This window comes from Periplaneta americana, chromosome 7, assembly GCF_040183065.1.
Source record: "Periplaneta americana isolate PAMFEO1 chromosome 7, P.americana_PAMFEO1_priV1, whole genome shotgun sequence".
In the NCBI taxonomy this organism is placed as follows: Eukaryota; Metazoa; Arthropoda; class Insecta; order Blattodea; family Blattidae; genus Periplaneta; species Periplaneta americana.
In genome coordinates this window covers 86,081,655-86,094,773 of record NC_091123.1, presented here as the reverse complement: position 1 = coordinate 86,094,773, position 13,119 = coordinate 86,081,655, and the positions used below count along the sequence as shown (strand labels likewise).

Below are 13,119 nucleotides of genomic sequence, written 5' to 3'. Positions count from 1 at the left end.
GTTATTGAATGACCCTCAAGATCCCCTGACCTCAACTCATTAGAATTTTTCTTGTGGAGTGTTTGAAATACAGGGTCTACGAGGAACGACCACGACACCTCGAAGAGATAAAACGAAAAATTAGGAACGAGAGTGAGACACAACAGATGAACCGAACGGTGTTGCTGAAAATATTACAATTTCCAAGACACGTCTTAAGCATTGTTTGGCAGTCAATGGAGCAGTTTTGAACAGCTTCTGTGAATTAATATCTGCACGTGACACAATTACAGCATTGTTAAATTGTTTTAATAGTTTTTCTTTCTTTAAATTCTATGCCTTGTATCAATATTGTAGTCGAATTTCAATGGTGCATATCCATTTCTAAATCATGAATGTGTTCTTTTATTTTATAAAAAATGTTTTTCTGTTTGTATGTTTGGAGATCTGAAAAATTCAAACATGAAAAAATAAGTTACATGGCGTCATTTAAAAATAAACAGACTTCTTGGCGCAATTTTACAAATGAAAAACAGAGTTCTATAAAATATGTTCAAAATATTCCTTTTTCGCCAACTACAGTATTTATAATATATACAGTTTCTTCATAACATTAAAAATTGGAACGTTGCAAGCTGTGTGCCATACTTTTTACTCACCTGGTATATAAAACCAGAACATTTATTTAATAATTTAGATGAACACAACCTTTGTAATTAATAAGTTTAAAACGGTATTGTGCCTTTTAAATTTTAATAATATAAAATAAGTATAGTCTGATGGGTTGTAGTACAACAGCTTTAATTGTGTAAGACTGGTAATTTTTTCTCATATTTCACTTTAACATGTTAACATATAGTATGTCCGCTCAAATGAGAGCCACTTGCACCTACCTTGAGCGGGAGGCGTCAGGTGTTTCAGTCTTGAAGCTCGTGGCTGGTTGTTGCAACGCCAGCGCTGTTGACAGATCTAAGTCGATGCTCCGAGAACAAGTTCATTTAGTATTCGGTTTCAGACGAGTCCGCAAATATAATGCAGTTAGCTCAGAATAAGGTAGAGGACAGTAAATGTATATTCTGTCTTTTGTGTTCCATATAATATACTTGTAAATCAAAAATAAAATAGCTCCAACGTCAAATAAACTTCTCAATGCAATTGCGTATTAAAACACAAGGTACCCAATATGAGTTTCCGTACCAAAGAAATACTTTAATGGAACTATTACATTCAATGGGGTTTAAATATAAAACTAATGGATCTCAACCAGCAGCAATGGAATCATTATGAATACGGATGTGGCGTTCCTCGTATTTACAGAATATACAATATTATCGACAACAGGGTTATGAAGAAGTAGGCCTATAATTAGACGAAACGGAGTAAAGTGTCGTTGGTCAGATGGCTCAAGTTGCTGTGATGGCAATTTTTCTTCAGGTAAAAGACAACGAATGGTAATTTTACATGCGAGGGGAAGAAATGGTTTCATTCCAGGAGTATTATTCGTTACCCACCAAAGTATGTGTGATGCCCCGGCTGATTATCGTGGGACTATGAATTATAAAATCTTTGAAGAATGGTTTGAGGAATGTTTGCTAAAACTATTGGAAGAACCGTCTGTCATCATTATGGATAATGCCCCATACCGTTCCCGTATTGTGAATCCTGTACCTACCACTAGATCAACAATATATAGATGTCATTAAAACGTGGAAATAACATCCCTTTGCCCACGCCAGTCACAACAACAAAGTTACATCTACTACAGGAGATAAAACGTAGTCATTACAGAAAAAAAGATGTATGTAATTGACAATCTATCATCAAAATACGGCCATGTTGTACTACGACTGCCCACCCCTACCATTGCCATAGAATTCGTTTGGTCGGAACTGAAGAGAAATGTCCGGTCAGAAAATGGATTGGGAAACAAATCTATTCAAAAAGTACGTGATTGAATAGTAAATGTAATGGATTACATTAATAATAAAAAGCATTGGGTAAAGTATATCGAACATGCAAAGACCAAAGAAAGTGATTATCGCTCCTTAAAAGCTAGCTTGGAATCTTGTGTAATTGATTTAAATAGTGACTCAATGGACTCTGAATAGGAGCTGTTTGTGTTTTATTTCTGTATTTACAAGACGCACACGAATGTTCACTTCAGTCTTCAGAAGGGAGAGATGGCAACGCAGCGTTGTTTACATGGAACCTGCTCGGAGTCGTGTGCCTGCTTGCTCCCTGCGGTAAGTGTGTCCAATCGCACGTTCCAAGTGGCTCTCATTTGAGCGGACGTACTATACTGCATGCTCTGAGATGGTACTTATAGGTTTCTCTGTCTTTGTTACAAGTTATTTTATTTTCATGCAGTTATTCCATACTTCCATAGCATTCCGCGAATGCCATTTGGCGACGCTGGCCTAGGGATGGGTGGGGTTGCCTGCTCGAAACCTGAGTACACAGCGAACCTTAGTATAGTCAGCCGGTGTGGTGCAGTAGACCTTGAAGTTCGCAGTGCTAGGTCATAGTGTCCCCCTCCCGAAATGCAATGCAATTTAATATATTCTGAAAACCTGGCAACCCTAGACAATGACTAATTTCTATAATAGAGTACCTACTCAATTATTATCTTCATACCTTCTTGATGTGAGAATCAGAATAACGCTAGCCCTTCGTCAAGGATCTAAAGGGATAGTTACCTAAATCACTGGAAAGTACGTAATAGCGATGAACTTGCTGAAAATCACCCTTCGTATCGATTAGATCATGGCTGCCACTAGTGTCGTGCATTTCAAGCGCTATGTTCGCTTTAAGTTCGTCGAGCGTGAAAGAGCCGAAGTCTGCTTTGAAGAAGCGGATCTATCCAGCTCGCTCGAATCTGCTCTTTCAAGCTCGTTGGCCTCTCCTTCCTACCCTCCCCTTCCATCCCGTCATGATTTTAGGTGCGTAAGGATTTTAGAACAAATCTTGTGAAGTTTTATTTAGAAGTAAGGACAGATAATGTTTATTTATCGATAGAAATATAGGCTACATACATATAGGTAAATCACATTTTGTTTTAAAAAAATATATGACGGTTTTTACTATACCAATTACCGCCAGAAAGTAGCTATAATTACATCCTTCACATAATATTCAAATAAATCACGATTGCTCGGTAACAATAGATATGTGACTATACGGATGATGAAAGTATTATAACGTGAACACATAATATAAAATAACTTAAATTGTGTAATTCCATAAAAATTAAATGATTTCATTTTCATACTAGACATCATTATAACTTATAATATCCAACTTGTTAATAAATAAAATGTATGATTTCATTTTTCTGCTACACATAATTCGTTGTAGCTTGCAATATCCAACCTCAGAATAAATAAGATTATTTAATTTTCATATTACACACAATAAACTTACAGTGCCCTACCTGTTAATAAATAGAAAAAAAATCATTTTCATACTATACAGTATTACAACTTATATTATCCACTCTGTTAATAAATAATATCCAACATGTTAAATAAACTTTTTAATTTTCATAATATGAAGAAAAGCGACTAGAAGCATTTGAAATGTGGATATGGAGAAGAAATGGACAGATAGAATAAGAAACGAAGCTGGGTTGGAAAGAGTGGATGAAGAAAGAATAATGCTGAAAATGATCAGAAAGAGAAAAAGGAATTGATGGGTCGCTAGCTGAGGAGAAACTAGGCCTACCTACTGCAGGATGCACAGGAAGGAATGGTGAACGGGATAAGAGTTCGGGACAGAAGAAGATACCAGATAATAGACGACATTAAGACATGTGGATCATATTCGGAGACTAACAGGCAAACATTCTCATGGGGGCAAATAAAGTTTTTTTTTTCTTTCACGATGTTAATAATAGCAAAACAAGTGCTCATACAAATTCTGGCCACTCGACAGCAATTACAGACTTCTACGACACAAGAATATAAAAATTATCCCCATGGTATGACAATTAATGTCTCAATTTCAGTGGGGGATATATTGACAAATAGCGTAATAATTGCTGTATCTGTTTCAATAAATATTTCCATGCAATTGTGTTTTTTTCTGTAAACGGCTCCAAGGAAGAATTACTTTCTGGACAGCGGTCAAGTGGCCAAATGTTTTTATAAACACTTCTTTTGACATCATTAACATGATGGAAGAAACAAATTTAAATTTTTATATGCTCCCATCAGAATGTTTGCTTGGAAGAGGAATGCAGAATATAGGAACGATTGGAGAATGCTGGTTTTGCAGTGAAAGACCTGCCCTTGGGCAGAACAGAATGAATGAATATTATACATAATTATAAGATACTATTGAGCTTGTTAAATAAAATTAATTATTTACTTTTCATACTACTATACATTGTCACTGTGTATGACAGACACAGTTCTGCTTATCTTGTCGAGTATGGCGAAGTTCTATATTTTGAGTACATATCTTGCGATTAGTTTTTCATATGGAATAAGACGAAGTTTGTAATGTCTTGGTTTCCTACCTCATGTTTGAACATTGCACAATACTAATCGGTAATATGAACATATGTGTTTTTTAATATATTTTGTTTGATGTATTTATACGCATTTATTTGTGAATGTTTAGTCATATTAATAACAATAAAATTATCTACACTCATTACTATGCGTAACTTCTCAAGATATGTGCCTGACATCCTTATGCAGCTAAAGCGTAAAGGCGCAGGGAGAGGAGGAACTAAGGAGAAAGGCACCGAACATATGTAAGGAAGGGGAAGATTGAACAAACGCAAAGGGAGCTTCGGTTCTACAGAGACTCGGCAAACTTGAGCCGAACATAAGGCCTCTGGCCGGTTTTCAACAGACTCGGTTATTTTAGTTTACATGCTCATTTCCACGTACTGCTGGATGCCTAAGGAGTAGGACGAAGTTCGTTGTATCTTGATATCCCCTCTCATGTTCGATCATTGCACGACACTATATAGCTGCTACACAATAAATGGACAACCAGTATCTGAGGAGACTGTTCTGGTCTTAAAAGTTTTCCACGCTGTGTGAGAATTGGCTGACATCCCACACATGACACAACCTTCCGCAAATAAAACAGTTTGCGTTGTGCGTTTGTTTATGCTGCTTACGAGTAGAAGCTGCCACAGCAGCCGACCTCGGCCGAACGTACTTTCCACGTGTTGGCAGCTGTCCAACACAGGTAAATTAATGAGTTTGTTTACAAGATCGATTGTCATGAATCGATTTGAGACCTACATTTCAACTCTATCCCGGACTACAGAATTAAGGCTTTATATCAGAGAATGTCTCAGTTCGATTGGATCAAAATGATACAGAAAGCAAAGGAGTCCACATAACAAGAAGCCTGTGGTCGGAGGTGCCTGCTAATCAGAATTGACCGCGTAAATTACGTGATACATAGTTTAGTAAATTACACGAAATTTACGTCTCGTAGAAAAATTAAGTTTTACGCGACTTTCTACGCTGCATAATAATTTTATTTTAATGAAAGTAAATAAGTTACATATTCTTTTGTGTATTGAAGACAACGTGTTGCTGTGCTTTTTTTATCCAGCCACAAAATATACAGGGACATCATTTTATTTTTACTTCAACTTTTATTGTACCTGAGTTTTTGAATGTGCTTCACTCCCACCCCTTCTACTAACGAAGTTCCAACTGTCCTCCACACAGAACCAAGGCCGCAGTACTGAGTTAGTGATTATAGTACGTTTCAGAAATATGTTCGCGTTTTCCAGTGACGAAAACTTCCAATATTGAATCATATGTTCGCACAGGTACTGTCGTCCGTTTGCCTACGTCGCATCCCGATTTCCCCCACCTGCTTCTGCTCGCTCCACTGTAAAAACTAATGGCTGGGCTTTCTTAGCTCTTTTCTGAAAACATTAATTTCTGTTAGGAATTAATTTGACGTCTACGTAATATTATGCTACTGTTTAAAATAACTTAAATAAAAGGGCCTCGTTAAGTAATTAACTATCACGTGATTCCCCCCCCCTTTCTACGATCCTGCGACATAACCACTTGGACGGACAGTAGATAGCATGTCTGAGTAATTTTATCTGTGCAGGTCGGGCAGAAATGAAGACTGAATTTACAGTACGTAACGTACTCTTTTATAGAGTAGGTACAGAATTATTTCAACATGAGTTACTACGTATGAAGGACGAAACTGGTAATTGGAATTAGATGCGATAGTCTATAGTGTAATAATAGGCACAAAAGAACTGAAGCCTGTATCGAAATGAACGGTCACTATTTTCAAAAAGTGTTTAAATATCCATATTATGTTTATTTTTCATTTTAACTTCATTCTCTATATCGTACGCTAATGTGCTGTAGACAGTATAATACACACTGCATAATGAATACGTTCGCATGGATAACACGGTTCGTGAGTAAAAACACTTATTGTTAATACTGTACTGTATTTTGATTAAACAAAACCTGATGAAAATTATCACACTCAAAATCGCGATATTTCCTACTTTACGTAAATGGATGAACTACTTTTCTTCCCTCCTGTACCTAGTAAAGTGATTTGTTTGTATTTTACGCCAGTATCATCGAACTCCAGTCGTGAAGGAGGTAGCAAACGGTGTTTCCGGGTCTCAATCATTAATCCAAAGGTATAGCCAGGTTAATATTAAAAATGTTAGTAAAAATAAAATGATGTCCCTGTAGTTACATTTTGCGCAGTTTTTATTTTAAAATTTTGTGGGAATAAAACCAAGTTTGTCATACTTGCTACGCAAAGGTCTCCTTGCATACGATTTCATCTTCAACTTTTATTTTTAATACAGGATCTTACTAACTTAAAAATCACTGTTTATAAACTCTTACCAAAGGCTTCGAAATTATGCTGTGAACGGAAGTTGATGATGTCATTCCGTTCTTTTAAAATTTCTAGACTATCCTATCGCAATATGATCACGAACAATCTATAACTTGTAGTAAAAGTTAAAAGGTGGCATCTCCGGGAAAGTGTTCACAGAGAGTTTTCAAATTTTGTGTTTTCCCTTTTCTCTGTAAACAGGACGACTTCTTTGGTAAGGGGTTAAAGGAAAATAAACGAAGTCGATTTTACAGACAAAGACATTATCCATTACCACAATGATATAAGAGGTTCGGCATATACAGTAGAACCTTTATTATCAGTGGTAATGAAGGGGGTGGACTGAAAGGTTAATTGAAAACATCGGATAATCCGTAGATAAAAGATTTTCATAAATTAAGCACATAATTCTTACAGTTTCTTAATTTTCTCTACAGTCTTGTGTTTAACACGGGTTTTTAAGGTTCAAAGAAACTCCTTGTAATGGTTGTTGTGGGAATGATAGAAATAGTAGAGGCCTCGTTTTGTACGTTTACATACCGGTAAATTATATACTTTAACTTCGTCTTTTATTAAACTGCTTACAGTTGTAACGGCAGTCTCATATTCTGATACGAGATGAGCCACAGTTTCTTCATTCCCAAACCTCTAAATGATTTGCACTTTTTTTATATTTAGCATAGATTTTCTTTTGATACACGTGGAAAACATTTTGCATAGAAATTATACAGAACGGCCACTCGAATAATAATAATAATAATAATAATAATAATAATAATAATAATAATAATAATAATAATAATAATAATCTGGCGAAGTTAAGGCCATCAGGCCTTCTCTTCCAGTTAGTCAGAAACAAAAGAAGCTGATACAATTTTCAGTAATACAAGCTAATGATTACAGACTAATATTTAAAGAACACTAAAAAATTAATGTAGTCATACAAGCACAAGTTGAGTAAAATAATGCAAACATACTAAATAATAATTACAAAATAATATGAGACTTAGCATTTACACTCAATGAATATGCAAGTGGTAAGTGAACCAATATTACAAATTACAAATTCAAATGTAAATTATAACTATACAACACTGAGGAAAATTACATATATACACACATACGCACAAAGGGAATTAAACATAAATGAGGAAGAAAGAAGACATTTTCAGACAAAACGAGAAAATATATACTAACTATTTGTAGGATTGCAGTGTATATTCATAATTTCAATGATAAAGTATGACAAGACTGAATGGTGCACGGGTTTGCAATTGTGTGGAAGTTATTTGAGTAATTTCTTTCAAAGCAGGTAGTGATTATTTTACAAGCTGGGAAAAACAACCCCTCCCACATGTAACAATTTTTGTTCTATTGCCGGCAACGACGGCATTCCTATTACACACTATGTAACGATAAAACGTTGTGATAACTATCTCTAGTAAAAATACGTAATAATATAATGTACAGTATTTTACAATTTTTCTGCAGTAGAAAAAAAAGCGAAAGAGAGTTGGATAATCCACCGATCGGATAATAGAGTGACGAATAACCGGAATTCTACTGCAAAGACAAAAGATGCCTGTGGAAACTGTGGAAAACACGATGACAAAATGGACATGATGAAAACCGTCGGCAGTCTGAGTTTGATGCGGCGGCTTGCTTTTACGCAAATGGGCACTGCTAATCCGCAAAATTCCATACTTTCTTTCCCGCAAAACGACGGATTGCAAATGCACAAAATATTTCAAGCCCCTAAATTAATAGATCCTTAAATAAAATGAATACATGCACAACTTACCTTTTAAGCACAATGTCCAGTGATTGTCCTGGTATGCCGTTTGTCTACAGTAAGATATGGGCTGAAACCGAAGTGCAATGTTTTAAACGTATTCTAGTAATGATAATTCATCACTTTGATATTTCCTCCATAGTTCAGTAGCAACACGATGATTATCTTGGTCACGTCTGTTTGTTTTTCTGTTATAACGCGCTGTGTTCAAAGAAAGATACGTTTCACTCTGCAGTTGCTTTAACACTTCCGTAAATTCATGGATAGCTAGAGGAATGAGGTTTGTAAACTTGTCGTTTCAAATGACGATGGAACGATTCCGTCCCATTTGTTGCTCTGATTTCATCTGTTGGTACACTGGCCCACAATTTAGGAGAGAATTTAGCATTTTCACTTACATAGTTTCCAAGTACATAGTCTAGGAATCTCGTTAACTCATTGTGATTAGGAGCAATGCTAAGCAACTCAACAAACGCATCCCCTATAGTGCATGGAGGTACATATTTTAAACCAAACATATATTTCAGGAATTTTCCTACTTCGGAATTAGGATTGGTATATTCAGAGCGAAATCCCAGATCGAGTATCTTCCTATACCGCGTCTGGCGTAAATGAAAACTGCAGCTTTTAATGGTATGTTAGGAAACACTTTTTGACTGCATTATGAGCAGCAACTTCAAAATCTAAAATGATGGTTTCAGGATTAAAATCATCACTACACACTACGTTTCCACATGCATTCGTAAGCTGATCCAGTTTTCGATAACAGTAAACAAAAAACAACTTGGACGTACCCCAATGTAGTACATGTATGTATAGTATAAACCTGTTGAAAGTGTTTTGGTGAAACGTAGAATGTTCCATCCACTAATATATCATGCACATTACTACACAGAAACTGCAAATTTCGCTCGCAAGTAAAAATTACTGCCTTATGTTCGAGTCTATAAAACAGAACCTTTCGCTTCGAATTGTTAAAATATTTTAACTGTTTAACGGTTTTAATGCCTCACTTACATTGCGATGGTGAGTGGGCATCTGTTTCCTCCGGGCTCTGTATAATGCTTATCGAAGTTTGTCCGTCTCCATTCTCTGAATATTAATAGTATCGGACCTCGATAATTCTGTTCTTATTATTTTACTAGGTCGTAAAGTAATTTCTTCACACGCTTTTCTTTTACAATTTGCCCGCAAAATATTTGATTCAATAGCTCTAGTGCTTTTTTTTTCATGACCATACAAGTCTCATATATACTATTTCACTAACTTCTGCATTAGTCTGTAAAATTGCGGTACATTTCTTTTCCGTGTATCTTCATGAAATATTTCCCTTACTCATTTTACGTTGTTTTCTATATTTCAAATTGTCCTTAACAATGCATTCCACGCCACGATTTGTGACCGTTCTTATAAATGACATTTCACTTTAAATTCACTTCCTATCACAGCCAGCACTTCCTACCAACAGCAACACTTCCTTTTAAATGTGGTTATGGAGACATCGAACCCCCGTTCCTGTTCAGCGCCATCTACACCGAACATCGAACACACATTCATTAGCGCCATCTTCACCAGTACAGAATGGGTTAGAATAAATTAGATATTACATTATCAGACGAATTGTGCGGAATTGTAAATGTTCTTTTTGCGGTATCGAAACAAAATTTTTGACTATAATTTTCGATTATTTTGCGCATTAGCTATCCAGCCGTTTGATGACTAGTTAACTCTGGAATCTGTATCGTTGCTGCGAGTGGCTAAGCATAAGAAAGCACTATGTGATGACCGCGTATCGCTTCAAAGAATAGGAGAAATGAAGACTTAATAGGCCTATGAAGAGCTCGAATGAACCACCGTCTGGGAAGTCGAGTAACAATTGAATACTGTGTTTATTTAATGTATTACAGCAAGTTTCGAATTTATTATACTATTTACAGTTATGACATAAATTACGAATTTTACGTGTAGAAATTAATTTTTTGCGCATAACTTCCTAACCCTACTGCTAATGCTAACCGTCATTCCAGCTCCATAACCCTATCTTCTAGACATGAATAACTAACTCTTCCGTCTATTTAGGGAGACGATGGCGCCTGTTCAGAACCGTTGTCGATAAAGCTGCTCAACTCTGTAACCCGTTTAACAGCAAATTAAATGGACGTCTGCCAGTTCCGCGTTCGTGTAGTCCTTCACCTCAAAACTCAGTAAATACCAGTGATCACCTCGTCTACTGTTTTAATCGGTTCTTTAGCTACGCTGCATCAACTTCGAGATTTTCTAGCGCCACATCGGTGGAATTTAATATATCAAGATGGTATTAGCCACCGGTTTAGATCAGACGGCAGAGGCGCTTGCCTGCTGTTACGGAATTGCGCTCGGGCGTGGGTTCGATTTCTGCTTGGGCTTACTAACTGATTGGATTTTTCCGAGGTTTTCCTAACTGTAAGGCGAATGTCTGGTAATATATGGCGAATCCTCGCCTTCATCTTACTGGCACTAATTCCATCGACGCTAAATAACCTATTATCTGTGTATTTCGAACTGGCGGTTCAAAGTCAAGCAATGCACTGCATTTGCTACGTGTGCTTACTCTAATCCTGGACCATTCTCCTCAGCTAAAGTCAGCTGGGACAGCCAGAATTACCAATGCTTCAGTTCACAGTTTTCAGTCCAGTGACTTGTGCGTGGTTTGTTCTTTTGTACGTTTGTACGTGACCTTGAGCCGGCAGTAACAGTATTTGATATAGCACTAACTCAAAAAAATGATATTTTGGTTACTTGAGACATAATATTCGCTATGAAATTACCTGACATTAGTAAAAATCTCGGAATAAATCCAACCATGTAACCAGCTCAAGCGGATTACAACCCACACCCTAGCGCAGCCTCTGGTCACAAGTCCAGCTCCTTATTCCTGAACTACGCCAGTGCTATTAGTTGTACATATGCATTACAGCTATTGCATTGCCTTCACATACTGTGCGACCACGTTAACAAAACATGCGTGAAATAAGGAAACTGAGGAAGGATTACGATATAAGGAAAGCATTAAGCGCTGCCCATGTCCTGACAGTGAATCAAAATATACCTGTTATTAACCTTCAGATAAATATTAGTCGCATTCTGACGGTTATTGACGAGTAGTGACAAGCTCGCTGCCACTGTAAGTTAACAGGATAGTAGCGTGTAGGCCCATCAATTTCTTATTACCGACTGGAGAATGGAGACGAGGACGCTATCCTACAAACAGGAAACATACAACAAGCTCAGTAGTTCGGAATCCTTCCGTCGGTAATCGGAACTTGGTTGGCCTATAGTGATCATGGGACCTTGAATCAAATTTTTGTCTCTTCCTGCAGCTGTGACTGATACCCTACATCATATATACCCAGATTGCTCGGCGTTATAGGCTTTGACAGTAACAACTTTTGTCAGGTTTACTATGCTCCCATCTAGTTGTTACATAAGGAGTCCCATTTGAATTGCATTAGCGACTGTACTGCCATCTCGTGTTCGTTTACGGCGGACGGGTGGCGATCCTGGCGGTTGTTCTCTTCAAAGTGCAACAGATTTTAACATAGGAATGAGCAATCTATATGTGATCTGGGCTGATACGTAACTCCTTACCACTTCATCTCCCGCTAGCAAAAATTTCAGCTCCCAATAGTAGTTTGTAATTTTCACTTTTTAGTATTACATTACTATTCAGAACGAGGCCGTAAAATAATCATAAATATAATGAAGTATTTTCATGAAGAAAGTGAACTGGGAAATTGAAGAATATCATAGGTCAAGTAATAAGACCGCACCGCTGTTACTTGAAAGTCTGAATCCGCGATTTGTAAAATAAGACAAAGAGTTGAAATTAGCAAATATTCATAACAAGTCTAAAGCTAGCGGTTTCCGATCCTGAATCTAAAAGTTGATTGACAGATTTACTATTGATAACGAGGGGAAGGGAACATGAACAATCCAGTTTAACAGTACTGTGACAAACCAGCCTAGGCTAATCAGAGCATAGTAAAAAAAGTCAGACAACGCGACCTTTGGACTTCGTGCTAATAAGAATCTCACCTCATCCCATAACCACTTACCCGACTTTGCTTGTACATGTTGTGAGAACAACATACCGACTATTTCTAACCTAAAAGCAATGTCTTGCATGCACCAATCCTAATGATAAACCTGATGTCTCTAAGAAAACTGAAGTTATTGAATTCTACTTACAGTATGTCATTCAGTGAACTATTCAAAATTATTATGTAATAATAAAAGGTCCCAACATTAAAAAACAGCGTACTACCGAACAAGAAACAAGAGAACATCTCCAAACCAAGGATTTGTTTCTTTTCATTTTAATTTATGGATATGACTTGGACAACAGCTGTAACCCTATTGAAACAGAATACAAAACCATCTTTAACTTAATAGCCCTGAACAATCTTATGCGCGAGTGAAAGGGTTAGAATGTTCTCTTTTCTAAATCTTCT

At 36.7% G+C, this 13,119-nt stretch overlaps 1 protein-coding gene across 4 annotated transcripts in view; it reads left to right on the top strand.

Moving 5' to 3' along the window:
• Positions 1-13,119, top strand: part of LOC138703254 (uncharacterized) — a 187,261-nt gene that overhangs the window by 130,776 nt on the left and 43,366 nt on the right. The window contains exon 1 of one of the 4 annotated variants that reach the window (XM_069830987.1): positions 2,202-2,222. The exons of the other annotated variants lie outside the window; for them this stretch is intronic. The gene's annotated coding sequence lies outside the window, so the exon portion shown is untranslated. Of the gene's footprint in view, positions 1-2,201; positions 2,223-13,119 lie in introns of those variants that run through there. 4 annotated transcript variants of the gene reach the window in all.